We start from the raw sequence: 16952 nt of genomic DNA, 5'->3' as shown, positions 1-16952 counted from the left end.
CGAATGCTTCGAATTCCAACCAAAACATGTTTTACTCAGAATTTTTTTCACAGGACTTAAAAAATCACTGCAGCTTTAGAATTAAAAAAATAAAGTTTTTTTTAGAAAAAAGCTTTTATTTAGAAGATGCACAATTCTATCAGAGGAGAATATTTTTGCTTACAAATTAGGATATTAAAATTTTTAAAAGCTTTGGGAACGGAACTCAATTTAAGAAAGTAATTCTGTAATGCCGTATTGTTATGACTTATGACCATTTCTAAAGCTTTTATAAATTTTAAAATCCTAATTTGTAAGCAAAAATATTCTCCTCTGATAAAAAACATTATTTTTTACTTTTTAGTGTATCTTTTAAATAAAAGCTTTTTTCTAAAAAAACATTATTTTTTTATGTATTGCTTTTTAGTCTTTACTTATTCTAAATGTCTTTTTCTCTAAGATTTAGTTTCGTCCTATTATTGTAACACCATTATTTGGCTGATTTTTTTAAATTCTCAGCAGGCGTAGATATATTTTGGTTAGGTTGGCCTCAGGTCCTGTCAGGTACTGTCTTTACGACGTTGTCTTGTCAAAAATTCGCTGTGTTGTCAGTTCAACTGCTTATTAATTTAAAATGTCGAAAATAATTTCTGTTGATAAGAAAGTGTGTATCAAAAGATGCTTTGAAGGATGCAAAAAAGACAGACACGACTTTTTTACCTAATGATAATGAGTAGAATAACAATAAAAACGTATTCAATTATTTATTTAAAAAACGAAGCAAACTGACAACAGTCCTTGGTTGTCATCAATTATAACCCAAAATAAATTTCTTATGACAACTCACAGTACTGCCAAATAAAATGTCAGATTTTCATAGATAGTCCGAATTTAAAACAATCGTGAACGGTGTATATGTGGTAGAAAACAGCTTTAGCATTGAAAGCACATCCTAACCTGTGTTCTGTGTCTATACTCTATCGTCCAAGGTAAATTAATTAAAAAAAAAATAGCGACATTTGTTTGTAACGAAACGTAATGAAAATGATTAGGTATTAAAATATTTCCCAACGACCAACATATCGTTAATGTTGGTATGTACACATCGAAAACCCATTTGTAGACATAACCTGAAACTTCAAAACCCCATTTAACCCGTTTAGGGAGTATTTAACCGCATAGAATTGCATTGTTAGGCAGATTACGCAAGTATGCAAAATTTCAGTTCATTCGGACAACTGGAACCCTTTCAAATTTGGGTACAAAAATATGAAACAGACAGACAGACAACAAAGCAAGTGATTTAAAAAAGGACCGCAAACGAGATTCTAAAATTAAACTGTCGTCAAGACAGATTTTGATTGCTGTTTGATTACTTGACTTTTTAAATATTGTGGTTGATAAGATTAACACTCTTTGATATGATTGTGATGTGGTGGCTGGAAAGGAGAGGCCCGCTCGGGGAAGCTTGAGATGGAAAATTTAGTGCAAACTACGGTTTTTGTATTTGTCATGATTCCCGCCATCGTCGCCATCATCCACCTTCGTGCCTTGGAAAAACTTCCGGCGGAAAATCCGTCGAACCGCCCATCAATTTTCTCTATTACACCCTAGACAAGACACAAGTGATCAATTATTCAGGCACATATACGTCGACGTTTCAATCATGGTGTGTGCGTTGATGGTCGGTAAATCCAAGAGCACGGTATGAAGTTCCTACAGCCGAAAAATCACGTAGGAACTCTATACCTCGCTAGTGGTCTACCAAAAAGAGCGCCGTTCCGCCGAGAAGACGTCCATCACGAGTGTTGATAAATGATCCGTAATTAGCACATAAATCATCAAATCGTAATGAATTTTCCGGAAATCGCCGGAATTTCAATTTTCCGGCCGTTGCACTCGCCATTATCGAAAAAACCACAACACAATCGCCGTCACGGTCTACTTGCCCGATTCTCCTCTTATTTAATTATCGAATTGGACGCGACTTCAGCAAAGGTCGGGCGAGGGGCGAACTATGTGCATAGCTAAGCAGATGCCGCGGCGTCGTCGTCCTCTGTATGGATATGAGCCGCATGTGTTGGGGAATTAAATTACATTCAAATTTTTACTCGAAAACCGTTAACAACAAATAAACATATGGCCGGGTCGAGGACAGACATGTGGCGCGGAAAAAAATCCTGCTACATACAGTGGAGAAGAGAGTCATCGCGATCTCTGCTGATTTGCCAGGATTAGGGGCTTACGAGCCCTAATGTATGCAAGACGGGGGGCGAACAGGATATGTGCCTGTCAAATCTTGAGCCAGACGGCCCCCGACTGAGCCGCGATCGAAACTTTTACGGCCGGGGAAGGCAGTCAGTGGCGCCGGGTTTTGTCACGGAATTGACTTTCAACAAGGGCAAAAAACACAAAAAAACTCACTTTCTCTTCTCGTCTTGTAAACCAAAAAAGCTGTAATTGAGCAATTTAACTCCACTTTTAAAACAATACCACTTTTCAGGCCTCAGAAGTTCCTATCAAGTCATTGAGGATTAATTACGCGTTGCAGGAGACAAAAAAAGCCAAAAACTCTAGTCGCTTCTTTTTATACAGTAACTTTTTGACTTCCTAAGTATAGTTATAGACCGTGTATTTAAATTTAGTCCAGGATTAAATTAATTAGAATTAAGCTGCCATTTACACTGCATTGACAAATACATACAAAGTTAATAGCGAATTAAAATTTAATAGCTCTAATAAATCTACTTATTTATGGATGACTCGGCAAAAGCATATTTTTAGTTAAGTATCTCAAAAGCTACGAATCTATCTACAAAAATCAGCAAAAGACTTTTAAATTCGCAATTAATTGAGTTTTGCAAAATAAATAGCAACTAAATTTACTTCAACAGTAAGAATTAATTAATCACTAATTAAACTAATTTTAAGTATATTTTTAATTTTAGTGAAATCTCCAATAAGCGGACACCGACAATGACGTTTATTGTCCCGTTAATGGAGATGTCCTCTTCAAAATTACACTTTCCTAGCCACCTTTCATAAATGCCTTAAAAACATTTAATTTCTCAATGTCTCGGCAAACTTAACTTAACCTTAACTTTAATCAGCCACCAAAAAAACTTCGCTTTTTACAAATGTTTTCATTTCCATGGCATTTCTTCGTTTTTATTTTTAACAATATTTGCTGATTTTTGGATCTTCCTATTTCTCATTTTTTTGAAAACTTCGTACATTAGGTTTATTTTGGTCCAAAAAATATTTGGTTTTTAGTTTCATTTACCACGATAACGCTGAATAACTAACGAATGCATTTAGACACCGTTAAGTCCCACTGAAAATAAAAACTATATTAGCATGCAAATTTTTTGCCCGTTTGTTATAATAATAATAATAATAATAACACACACGCACATGGCAAGTGTCCGCTTAAAAGAGGGATTTTGTTTTCAAAGATCCTAATTGCATTGTCCGTGTCCGTTTATTGGAGAGTTCCAATAAAGTAGCTCAAACCGGGACTAAAAAAATGTTTGTCAGAGGAGTCCGCTCATAGGATGCATCTGGCAAAGGTCAAAGTATTCGCGAGTTAGAATTTAATTACAATTAAATACAAAATATAAACTACATAAACATAACAAATGTTTTTTTTTTTGAGGGCTAGCGATACTTTTTTACACGCAATTCTTGCACAAAACAACATTACCGACTCTTTTGTATCAGAATGTCATTAAAAATAATTAAAAAAATACTGTTTTGAAGCGGCTCAGCATTAATTACTCTTAATTAATTCTGATTATAAGGCACTGTAGAAAAAATACACATGCACAGAGAAAAGAATAAAGCAATTAATAGCACAGCTTGGTTTCTGTGTGATTAAAAAGTTATTATAAAAGCCGAAAATTAATATTTAATAATCCCGAGTTGCTGCAAAAGCTCCATCTTCTTCTGAAGATTTTTCCTGCAGTTGAATACAAAAAATCAGGAGAATAAAAAAATTTTAATTCAGTAAATAAAGTTTGTCTCTTGGTTAATCTAACAGTTATGTTCAACTAATAAGGCTAAATTGTTTTATTACGAATATGGAGAATAACTACTAAAAAAGTTGCTTTAGTGAAGAGGTAAAGAGGTACATAGTTTATTCTGAAAAGATGACTATGCAATCAACGTTATTTTAATAATTGTATAGCTTTCTCTAGTTTGTTCACTCCTCCAGAAAATCACAAAGCTTTTAGTTAGTTAGGAATTAAGGTAGATTAGAATAAAATTCATTTCTTGATAGAACACTTGATATTTTTTTCTGAAAAACAGCAGTTAAATGAAAAAGTGATTAGTTTTATAATTACTGTCATGAGTTTCCCGAAAATTAAATATGTTTTTTTTTGTATAACTACTCAACTACTAAGTTATGTGAAACACCCTGTATATGTGCACAGTTTGTGGACTATTTCGATCAATTTTGAGAAGCTTTCCATTTTGAGTGACTTTATAGCACTGAAAAATATTACTTTACCGACGATTTCGGGTTTAACATAGTCAGTAGAAAGTCACATTTTCAGAAAAAATGTGATTTCGCTTATTTTAAGGAGTTCTACCATAAATTCGCGATATTTTTCGGGCCACATCTATCCCATTTTCATTCTCAAAAAATTTAAACAAAGAAAAAAATCCTTTAATCAATCATAACATCATTAATTTAATCGTTACCAAATTGAACCAATCAGATGCTCCCATTCACGAAATTAACTTTTAACAGCGCATTAAATTTTAATTGAGCTCTCCAAATACCGGCCCATAAAGAAATTAAACACAACACAAAAAATTACTCCAGAGTTATTGTTATTGAATAAATATGTTTTTTTGGAAAAAATGCGCTCTTCGAAATGATTGGCATTTTGTGTCCGCATTTAAAAGCCGTGGAAGCAGCCATTAGCCTCATAATTCCTCTCGCACTAAAATAATCTAAATATTTACCAGTGTATGGAATGTCCGCCATTCGCTTGTCTCTCCGCCGCCGCATCCCCGATAATCCGTAATCGCATTTGAAAAATTCGATTAGTTGCCATGTTGGACGTCGTGTGGGGGCCATGATGGATGGGTGACGTCACCACATAAGCTCGCGACTAGGGGGAGATATGTCGTCAATTAGCCCCTGCCTAACCTTGGATTTGTGCGCCCTTTTCGAGCGTCCATTTTGACGGAGGGTGGCGATCACCAACCACCAACTTGTTGAAAATCGGCCAGTTTTCGAATTTATAAAGACGCGGACGAGTCACGAGAAACGTGAGCGCACTACCTGCGATGCACCGATAAAACACGCTGGCTCCCTGTTGCCATAATTGCCACCATTAAACTATTAAAGCCAATCTATAAAACATTCCCTTTTCTGCACACCTAATTGCCGCGCGCTACCTGCGATTAGGGAAGGAAGCGGCCTGTCAGTAGGCACATGGAATTTTTCGATCGCTATCGAATCTAAACTGCCCTGTCCACACTTTCTGACCTCAAGGAGGAAAAGTGCACTCGATTGGGTATTGATTTAGCCGCGACGAGTTTAAAATGGAAGCGGTCAATAATGAGTAATTTTCTGTCTTATTGTAATGTAAGTCATTTGTAACAGCTGCCTTATTTTTAGCGCTAATCTCACAAGATTATCCATAATGGCTTGTTAGTTATTGTTTTGCTACGTGATATTGTATTGTTACGATTTTCTGTTTACTTTTTATGATCTCGAGACGATAAAATACTATTGTTGTTATTGTTAAAACCATTATTACTTAACAATTTCCTTGAACTTGTTCGGTTCGGTTTACTGTTAGCTTGATTGCAAACTCACTTTACTCACTTTTCCTTGCCTGCAGTCAAGCCTAATCCTCTTTATTAGGCTATCATTACATTGCGCAAAGTTGCACTCCAATGCACCAAATCCGTAATTATTTTAGATCTCTCAATGGTTAATTTTAATTAACGAAAAATTATGTCCAGATAATATTGGTTTACATTTTCAAACACTTCACACTGCCTTCTAAAAGTTATTTTCAGTCTCCATCCATTTAAATAAATCTGACACCAACACATTGTTAAGCCGCTAATTTTAAAAATTAAATAAAAAACTACTGAAAATAAAAACAACGAATAAACATTAAAACACGAAACACACAACAGATACGATGTACAATTACGATGTAAATATGTAAGGATTTTTTTGTGAGCGACTTATTTAAAAAGTTCTAAATATTGACCAAATATTTAGCATAACAATATATAACAAAATATTTAAAATGCTGTCTTGTACACAAAATTCACTGTTTTTTTGAACTCTGAAATCAAATTTGAAATTTGAAATTTTTTTCGTATTGAAAACCGGAAGTGAAGTTTCAAATCCGAATTTTAGTAACTTGGACCATTTTTTAAAATTATTTTTATTTTAAAAAATAGCTTAAAGTAAATAGAGTTACACTATAAGTCGCAAAATGGGATCTCTATTCGTTTAGGAAATGTAGTACTTAATGTAGTCAAAAGCGCGTAATTTCTTGCGTAAACCGACCAATCACGTACATTAAGTACTGTATCTCCTAAAAAATATAGATTCCATTTTGCGACTTACAGTGTAGATATTCTAAGCTATTTTTTGAAATAAAAATAATTTAAAAAACATGGTCCAAATTACTAAAAATCGGATTGGAAATTTCACATCCGGTTTTCTTTACGAAAAAAAATTCAAATTCCAAATCTGATTTCAGAATCAAAAAGAACAGACAATTTTCTATATAAAGCACTATTTTAAATATTTTGGTATACATCAGTTTTTTGAAAAAAAAAGCTTCCAAAAACACTGTGTCTCATATTTCGTTAAATTTTTAGAAATCAATATCTTCACAAATAAGTCTCATACAAAAAAATTATTATGTATTTACAATCATGCTTTCTAGGAGAACAATTATCCCGAATATGACCGAATTTCAAGATGTCAATTTTTTTCGTTGTCCATTTTGCGGAAACGCCCCAGATATTAATTAACATTTACTTAATTAAATAACACATAACACACTTGTAAAGCAACGTACAGAAAATGGAATCCGGGATTAAACTACAGTGAAACTCGGTTACAACGAACCCGGATTTTAACGAACGCTCGGATATAACAAACAAAATTGAAAGTCCCATTTTAAAGTCCCATATATTACAGTAACAAGTAGGTTCGGTTTTAACGAACAAACGAACCTCGATTTTAACGTCCAATATTTAGAAAAAAACCGGTCTGTGACTAGATTTTAACGTACGCACGTGCACTTTTGTTACGTTCTCGGAAATAATAAACTTTTTCGATTTTCCAGAATGTGGTACATTCCTCGAAAACAGCTAGAAATGTTATCATATGTAATTATGTATCTTTCTTAATAAAATAGTTTAATACTTTACTTCCTGTATTTATTTCAAACTTTAAAACTCATTTAACTTAAAAATTACTCCATACCTAAAGACGACGTTTAGTTAGAATAAAACATTAGTTATAACGAACAAATTCTGATGTACTTTGGATGTTCGTTACAACCGAGTTCCACTGTATACAGCGGGATTCTTAAATAGACCGACAAACTTCTACCCATGGTAGTATCAAATGAGTACATGCTGGGAAAAATAGTAAAAACATTCTTAGAATCACCATTTTCGAAATAAAAATATTTAAATTTATATTGAAGAACAAGCGTACGCCACTGGTATGCCCCTAAATAATATTAGCACAGTTAGTAGAAAGCATTATATTCATTTGATGACAGTGTACATGATCAATGCAACAATGATCACTGTGTAATACCGATATTCTTGATAAAAACGAGCACATTTTGTTCTAATACAACTAATTTAAACTCATGAGCGCCGTACGTGGGACGGATTAGGGGGTTTCTACCCCTACGAATTCAAAGCGTAAATGTGCTGCAGATCGTCTCTACTTATCCTTGGAAAGCTGTGATAAAATTATCTTGGTCTATTTAAGAATCACCCTGTATAATTAGAACTGTTGTAATCGTCAAATAGTAATCTGATTGAAATAAATTTTGTGTAAAGCGGTCTTTAGATTAACGAAATTCCAAAAACTTTTACTATACACACGTCATTTTAAATAAAATCGCACTCAGTCCGGAACAAATAAATTCAGGTCAATGTTACTATTCAGGAAAAAAACACTTTTTTTAATGGTAGGTATACCTAATTATAATACACAGTTATGAATAGGTGGAAAAACTCGTAAAGTTTTTGGAAATATTTTGGCAAAGATAAAATCTCGGTTGGTGCATTGTGCTCATAAAATAAAAAAAAGTTTATCTTATGAGCAATTTCTACAATAGCGTTTTGTAATTAAGTATTATTTTGCCATTGTTGAAATTTATTTTGCATATAAATGGCCGAGAATATGCATTATATTCATTAATTTTTTCGTAGTTTTCAACAGTTTTGGCATGATATCACTTATCTCCATCTTTGCACATTAATCTCGCATTTGTAATTACTGTTAGCAGTACAATGCGGCCGTAAAACTTTTATTAACTTTAGTTAAAAAAACCTGTTATTTATTAAGAAAACAAATATTAAACAAGATTGTTCCATCGATAGCTTGTGTTTAATTGATTGAAAAATATGTTAAGCACAATTCACATGTAACACCATCCAGTCGTAAAAATCCACGTCGGCCTTAAAACAAATAGCACGTTGTTGTAATCACCGGAGAACTTTCAACTCTGTGATAAATAATTCAGCGTTCGTAGGACGGACAAACCACGCAACCGTTTGTGTCCACGGCTTTGAAAAAACTGGTTGAAGAAAGGCCCCGTCTTCGAATACCTGTCCTGACCCTTGAACCCTTTTACCGAAAGGGTGCGTAAATATGCAAACTCCGGTCCCCGAAAAATTCCCAAGCTCTTTTGAATACCGCATGCAAGAGGTGAAATATATCAATTTTTCATCGCAACATCGCGTCCGAATGAAAGCCTCGGTGTGATATATTCGAAAATTATGATAAACGAAATAACGGTCGGGCATCTGTGCAACGCAATTGCTAAATGTCCCAATTAGACATTTTTCGGAATTAATTAATAGCCTCGCTACCGGTTCACTAGGAAATTTCGATAACGAGGACCTTGACACCCATTCCGGAGGTTTTTGAACCCGACCTTCCACACCCACTGGCAATTAGGTTAAAAGAAAATTTTTCTATTGTAAAACACGACTTTTTATTACTCCAGTTTAGTTACGGCTGGTAAATTTCAAAACGTAATTAAAAACATACAAGCACCTGCTTTCGGACCTTTTTTCTACCTGGATAAGTGGCCGAAACGGTGCTGGTGACATAATATTCGGAAGGACGATCCCTACACGGGAAAATTACACACCAAACCGGTCATTATCGGAAGAAAGCCGACGTTTAATTTTTTCCTAACCGTCTTTTTATGGACGTAAATACGTCGAAGCCCCAATTTTACACGGAGACAATTCATCTGACGATATCGTGACTTTAATCCGCGATCAAAAGGGAACAAATTACAGTCATTCCGAAGGAATGCAGAAGAAAGCCTAAAACCTAGTTTCACGTACCTACAATTTTTTTCGAAAATTTCGAAAACTGAGCTCAAGTATTGAATTTTTTCCCCTTTTGTCCTTTCGTTGTCGGCTTTAATTTCTAGTGTATTAAGCATAAGACATTAATTAGTAATTGTTTTTAATAAGGATCTGTTTAATTTCAATTTCCGATAAATTCAATAAAAAATATTAAAAGTGCCCAAAAACTTAAGGCCAAAAAAATATAACTTTAACCTTGTGAAAAAATGGCTCAATATCGAACACTCTTCAGTCCCACGACTTTTCAACTATGTTGGATGTCTTTTATCGCTACACAAGAGATAGTATAATAAAAGTAAAATTCGAAATTTTTAAGTCAAACAACAGAACCACCTCAAGAAATTAAACAATTATCAATTAAAGATATAACACTGGTTTACAAAATTTCACTTTTCTATTATTTCCTCGAATGTAACAGTTAATTCTGTACAGTGTGCTAGGGAATGGCTTGGCAATATTTTGTATGTGAATTTGTCAAAATCAGACGAGTTAAAAACACTTGTCATTTTTCAAAAAAATGCATAATTTCTTAAAAAAATTATTAACACACCTGTTGAGAGCCACTACGTGGTTTATGGTAGTTTATTAGCAGTTATTTTTTCCCTAAAACAAAATGGGCATAGTGATGCACGGACGTTTTGACAATTTTTAAATAGAGTTGCTGGCATGTTCAGTTGTGTCGGAAAAATCCAGGTTCTGGCATAAAATTTTTTTAGTTTTTTTGGAAAATTAATTTAATAACAAAACTTAAATTGAAACAGTATTACGGAGTGGCGTGGACTAAGAAGTTAATTTACTCTCCTGTTTTGTCAATAATAATAAAATTTACGCAAATATTCATCATTCATTCTAGTTCAGCGATTCTCAAAATTTGGGACCTTAATTTCAGAAAAATTTTTTAGGAAAACTAAACTAAAACTCAATCTTATCACTCATAAATTAGATTGAAATTCTCGATGAATAAAATCAGAATGACTTTTAATCAAATTCTAACATTTTTTTTCAACTGAATACAGAATGATTTTATTTCGCATTTTCGATCCGTTTATATGAAAAACAGCCAATGTGATTTTTCTTTCGGTCAAATAATTTTTTCTCTTTTACTGAAGAAAAAAATTAATAGAACATTTTTATTTTTCCTGGCGAGATTGGATCTCAGTTCAGTGCAAATATTTATTTCATATTTTTCTTCCTTCTCCTAAGAGGTGAAAAGTGGCTGAGTGTAAAACTTTGAAAATCCGATGTTATATTTTTACTTACTCAACAACATAATCTGAGGCAACAGGAAAGAAAATAACCAAAAAAAAGGTATGTGAATTTTTCTAAATAAATGCTAATATGAGTTACCTGTTCCCGAAAACTAGAGCTGACAGAAAAAATCTGTTTGCAGTTTTAAAATCAAGGTACAACAGTCATTCAACAGCAGCAAGAAAATCTGAGGCAACTGATAAGTTGTATCTTTTTTTAAAGAAATGCTAACTTGAGTTAACTATATCTCGAAAAATAGAGCTGATGGAAAAAATCTGTTTGCACTTTTGAATTCAGAGTCCAATAATTACTCAACAAAAGCAAGAAAATCTAAGGCAAGAGATATACTGTAGTGTAATTGTGAGCCAATGCCATAAAGTCCTTGCTAAACCTTTGAGCGAGTGCGTCACTTGAGGTTTACAAAAGTAGAAAGTCGTAAAGTAGTATTGTTTAAAAAGTAATAAAGTCGGTAAAATAAGAGACGAAATTGTGGAAAGTACATAAAATATTCAGCGTTTCGGGGTTGTATCATTTTTATAAATAGAATCTTGAAAACCTTGACTGTACGGAAGTTTTTGTTAATTGTAATTTAGAAAACGATAAAATATTTAAAATTTCCCAAAGTGTACCAGCGAGACTGCTTGGAATTTTTTATCTATCCATTCTTATCATTAATATTAAACGATAAATAAAATAAATATCGTTAAGTCAATTTTGATTTACGACACCAATAAAACTTTCAGGGAAATTTCACTGATCTAATCGAAAAGTAATTAAAATAATTCTCCTGTTCAGAGTCCCATTTAAATTGCTAAATATTCAAGTTTCAAAGCGATGACACAGTGAGTTATTTGAGCCGTCACTATTATTAAAATTGCATACATCACCGTTGCACAAATGCGAAATCATGAAAAACTAAGTCGTGTCGTGGCACTGTATTTTTTGGACTTGGTGAATTTGGCACTTTTTCAACGTTTTAATCTTGGCTTGGTGTCCTGTTATTTACTGTCCACGCCTTGTCACAATATTGCCTCAGACATTGGGCAAACATTCCCTCGGCACGAAACAAAGAAGTTGCCTAATCTGGGACCAGATGTGGTCTCCGACCCTTTCGGGCTCTACCTGCTCGCGCTCGCACCGAGTGATTTTTCCGTCACTGCGACCACTGATGGATCGTTAATTACCGCCGACATTGAAACAATTTCGTTACGCGGTAATTTAGGCATGCAAGCGGATGAGTCAGCACGACCCATGATGGGTCCGACCTCAACCTTCGCCTCGTCCTTGGTTAGAGTGTCTGGGTGTGTCTCGGGGAAAAGGGCAGGTAGGCAGTCCTGCGTCCCGTCGGACAATGCCAAAGGGCCGTCCACAATGGCAAAGGGCACACGCGCTATTGTGCGAATCGACAAGTGCCAAAAGAAAAAATGTGCTACTCACTGGCTCCTCGCCTTTAGCCACAAACACTACACTCGCCGCACTCGGCACTCGACACGTGCTGCTCAAGCCACCACTGCATCCTCACTGGGAGTGACCGTCCAGAGTCCGTCGTGCTCTAAAGTCGCCGAGGCACTGCTGCACACCAGAAGCTCCTCCAGAGAAATCTTGGCCGCGCTGCGGCGAGCCTGCGCCAAGAAAGTGGGGGGGATAAGACGACGACGCCGTCGACGACGCAGGGGAGGCCAAGAAATCCAACTTGGGCCCAAGAAAGCACTCGTGCACTTGTCCGCGTCACGCCGCGTTCTGGAATCAAGTGTGCGGCGGTTCCCTCCACCGCGACGCTGCCGACTTCCGGCATGCGCATCCGCCGCCCGAGCCCCGCCCCGACGCACTCACACACACATTTTTATAACTCCGCCTCGGTGGGAGAGATGCACGGAAAAAATTGCCAATTCTTATAAAACCACGCCTTCGACGAAGGGACGGGAGGGGAAGGCGATGTGGAAGTGGCGACGCGAGGAACTGCCGGCGACATCCGGTGGCGGGTAGCTGAAGCTGGCGCGGCTGGAGGTTTGACGCCGGGATGACGGGAGGGTTGGTGGCGGTGGAGAACGGCGGACGATGCTGACATCTGGAGGGGCGATGGGAAGCCGGAAGTAGAGGTGGGCACGGCCGGATACTTCCTGGAATAAATACAAACTTTTATTCAAGGACTTGAAGCGAATTTTTGTAAAGAAATTAAATCACACTTCAAACTACCGAATTCATAAGCAAAAAACGCTAAGATTATTTCGTTAAACGATAAGTGATAAACTCTGAATATAAATAGTAACAGTGAAAGTAGTAATCGTTAGTCAAAATTGTTAAAGCTCTGTGAGAACAGTAAGGACATGCTTACTACTAAAGACTAATTAATATTTAAGAAAAAAAATCTTTTTTACTTTTACTTTTTACTTTTCAAATCCGGACTACAAGGTACTAATGGAACAGCTAGTAGGTCTAAGATTCGGATTAACGCGGGATTATTGTACATTTATTACTTAACATTTAGAGAATTATTATTTTACCAGGCATTTACAATATTTTACTTAGTAATACTACTCGCATTACTATTTTCCTATAGCAGTTTATTATACAATGTGTTTTTAAATGATTCTCATCTAGTCATCTATGAATTTCCCACCTAAAATCAGAAATACCGCTTTATTGAATTAATGACAGGCGTTTAGACATCGAATATTTTATGTACAAAAGAGAATTTTTTGTAAAAAAATCCCAGATTTTTGTTATGCAGTGTTTATTTAAAAAAAAAATAAAAACAACAGTTGATATCGTTATTTAACTGAAAAATTTGCTATCAGCGCCGGTGCAAAATCTACTTTTTGTTTTTTTTTTATTAAAAAATATATTATTATTAATAAGGTAGATATTTCTGTGTGATATATACAGACTGTTCCGTTTAAACTGCACATTAGAAGTGTTAAAAGTTCCGATAATTATATACAATGTGTGTTAGGATGATTTTTATCTAGTCTTCTGTTTCTCATGTAAAATCAGAAATGCCGCTTTATAAAACTAATGACAGGCAATTAGACACCGAATATTACAATTCTACCTTTACTAAGTCTCCAATTTGGAAATAAGCTTCGACAATAAAAGTGTTTTCTTGCACAATGCAACAATTTAGCTGCATTATAACGATATTTTTAAAAGAAATTAATTGACAATTTGTGTATTGCAGAACTGACAGTTTTGACATTTATTGACAGAGAATTCAATTGAGTAGAGCGGCACAATTTTTTTTACATGTATACCAATTTCAAAGTTACCTAGATGACAATCATTTAAAAACACATTGTATAATAAACTGCTATAGGAAAATAGTAATGGGAGTAGTATTACTAAGTAAAATATTGTAAAAGCCTGGTAATTGTAGTAGCCCAAAGAAAGAAACAATAATTCAACATAAATTAAGCCATAAATCAGGAAATTCTTGGTTGATATTTAGTGGACAATTTTTATTTTTCACAGTTCGTAAAAAGAGTATCTATACAAAATACTACAACGAACAAAAACTTACGAAATTGTTATAGTAACTAAAAAACACAAGATTTAAGGATCAATGTAACATCGTAAATCCGTAAATGTTTATTCTGCATTCGCGATTACACAAAGATTGTTACGCTCTCTGAAATCGCTCTTCTGCGATATAACGGCGTAGAATTCAAATATGACGTGAAGTTGTGCAGTGCAATTGTATTTAGTATCGTTATTACATTAAACATTAATCTCTTTAACTTTTGAAGGTTTTTAAAGGTACTTTAACCTAAGCAGCAGTAATTTATTGCAGTCGCCAAAGTCAAATTTCCTAAAAGAGCGGTTCAAGATCTTTCACCAAACGACACAGAAGAGTTAACTTGGAAAAATGGTATTCCTCAAAACTGCTGTATTTATGATTAAAAAACAAACAAAAAACAAATACATCCAAAAAAAAAACAAAAATTGGTAAATTTACTCTCGTAATGTTATTAAAATTGCTGGTGGTGCCACCTGTTGGGATAGATTCTAAGTTATTTTTTTTAATTTCGAAAAAAAGTAACAAAGCAGAAAACCGAATTGAAAAGCAAATATAAATTAATGTGACCCTTGCTTTTATTTTAAAACATCACAAATGTGAAAGTTTTATTTCGCTTTTTTACGTAATTTCACAAGAAAAAATCACCAGTAGCCGCAGTAAACAATATTCCATTAGTTTAATTAATTTGTCGACATGAGCAACAATCCGACCTTTTTGCAAACACTTTATGAGTACTTATAAGAGTATCGACAGCCATCGCGTGGGCGTTGATTTATACACTTTTATCGAGCCGTTATCTATGCACTTTCGATATCAAGCCTAACGTAAAAATGTGACACAATTTCCGGTTTCGGTGGGCAGTTTAATCATGGGTGCGATTTGAATATTTTATTCGAAAATTCCACAGGCGGTCTCTTGTAACCATAATTTTTATGTTCCTGCGATTATTAACATGATTAGAACCTTATTATTCGAGATAAAATCAATCACTGGCTCCGGGACATGCGACACCGTTGTATGGTCCCGCTCCGGCGAAAATGCAAATTTCCGGTGCGTTCTAATCCGGGCTTTAGTTGTCCGATAGATCGACGCTAATTGGAAGAAATTGCGAAAATGCAAATCGCAGGGTCGGACATCGACGCTTTTTCCCGGCAATGGAATTAAAAGAATATCAGTCTCTGTGCTTTTTTTTCGTCGTTTGATGGTATTTAATTGATGGGTACCAGTGGATAAATTGCCCGTAATTATGTTTATAGTTTAGAATTTTTTGTGGAATAACTTGCTACCGTTAATTGCTTCACGTTCGAAAGGGAATTACATGTTTACGTTGTAAATGTAATAACTAATAGCCATCAGTCACGATTCCATATCATAGACCAGTTTATCATTAATCGGGTATGTTACTGCAGGAACTTACATGATTACATTGATGAGCAGGTACCTATTTGGCATACTCACATGCCTTCTATGTCAATTACAACGCAGATTTGTTGCCAACGTTATGTTCGACTCTGAGTAGCAAAGTAATAAGACAAAACGCAAACACAACCTGTTTGATGACCCAGCGAAATTTATTCACTCACTCCTCAATCTTACGTCTCCCACACAGCCATCAATAAACAAATTATTTTGGGTACAAATTAAATGCACAGTATGTTATTTAAACAAGTATTTTTGTTCAGTAAAAATGATAAATTCACAGTAAAAATAATAAATGCACTGTAATAGTATACAGGGCTTTCATTTCAAAAGAAGCCAGTCTTAATAACTTTTGACAATGAGCAAATGTATTTTCAAGCAAAAACAGGTTGATTAGGATGTCGAGAGGGAAGTTCAAAACCAACATTAGTTACATTTTAGGCTTCATCCCTTAATCGCTAGCCACCCGTACTTTAAAATTTTAAATGGCACCCCCTACTTTTTAAACATTTTCGGAAAGGAAAAAAATTTGCTTATCTAACTGTCAAAGAAAAAAAAAATTGTCGATTGTTTTTTTTAGTTAAGGGTGGTTATATTTAGAAATTTTTAATCGTAGTAGGCTATGATTTGAAGCCAATTTAATTGGAAATTGCATATCGTAATGACCTCAATAAGAAACCGAAGTAGAAAAAAATAATAAATGTACAGTAAAAATGATAGACGCAAAATAAAAATAATAAATATGCAGTAAAACTAGAGATTTTAAAATCCCACCATTTCGAGTTCTACAATTTCGAATTTAATGGTTCGAGGGGTATGTTTCCTTTTTGTTCAGCCTGCAGGCTAGCTACTAAGCGTTTATTATTTAAACTGTGCAAACTGAAATCAGATTCCGTACATATATTGGGCGCTTTATACTGAACAAATTTTAATAAAATACTGTACGTGGTTTACTTGTACTTGTATTTTGTACTGTACAAAATATTACATGATAGCGATCACTAAATGTTTTCACTGGGCAAAAATTAAATACTCATCACTTATTATTTTTTATTATACAAAATCGAATTTATTACTGATCGCTTTATTACGACTCATTAATTTTTGGTTAAAACTACGGAGGAAACAAGATACAAAATCGCAAGAATTTTGGAACCCAAAAAATATATACCGTCTC

At 34.6% G+C, this 16952-nt stretch overlaps 2 non-coding genes across 2 annotated transcripts; one reads left to right on the top strand and one right to left on the bottom strand.

Moving 5' to 3' along the window:
- Positions 1-1672: 1672 nt before the first annotated feature.
- Mir276 (microRNA mir-276) lies at positions 1673-1743 on the bottom strand. The gene has a single exon (NR_036302.1). It is a non-coding gene; the product is annotated as a microRNA mir-276 (primary transcript).
- Positions 1679-1738, top strand: Mir276b (microRNA mir-276b). Its single transcript, NR_161894.1, has one exon. It is a non-coding gene; the product is annotated as a microRNA mir-276b (primary transcript).
- Positions 1744-16952: the final 15209 nt, after the last annotated feature.

Source organism: Tribolium castaneum, chromosome 1 (genome assembly GCF_031307605.1).
Source record: "Tribolium castaneum strain GA2 chromosome 1, icTriCast1.1, whole genome shotgun sequence".
Taxonomy (NCBI): Eukaryota; Metazoa; Arthropoda; class Insecta; order Coleoptera; family Tenebrionidae; genus Tribolium; species Tribolium castaneum.
Note: the sequence above shows the minus strand (reverse complement) of the source record. Positions and strands in the feature narration are given on the sequence as shown.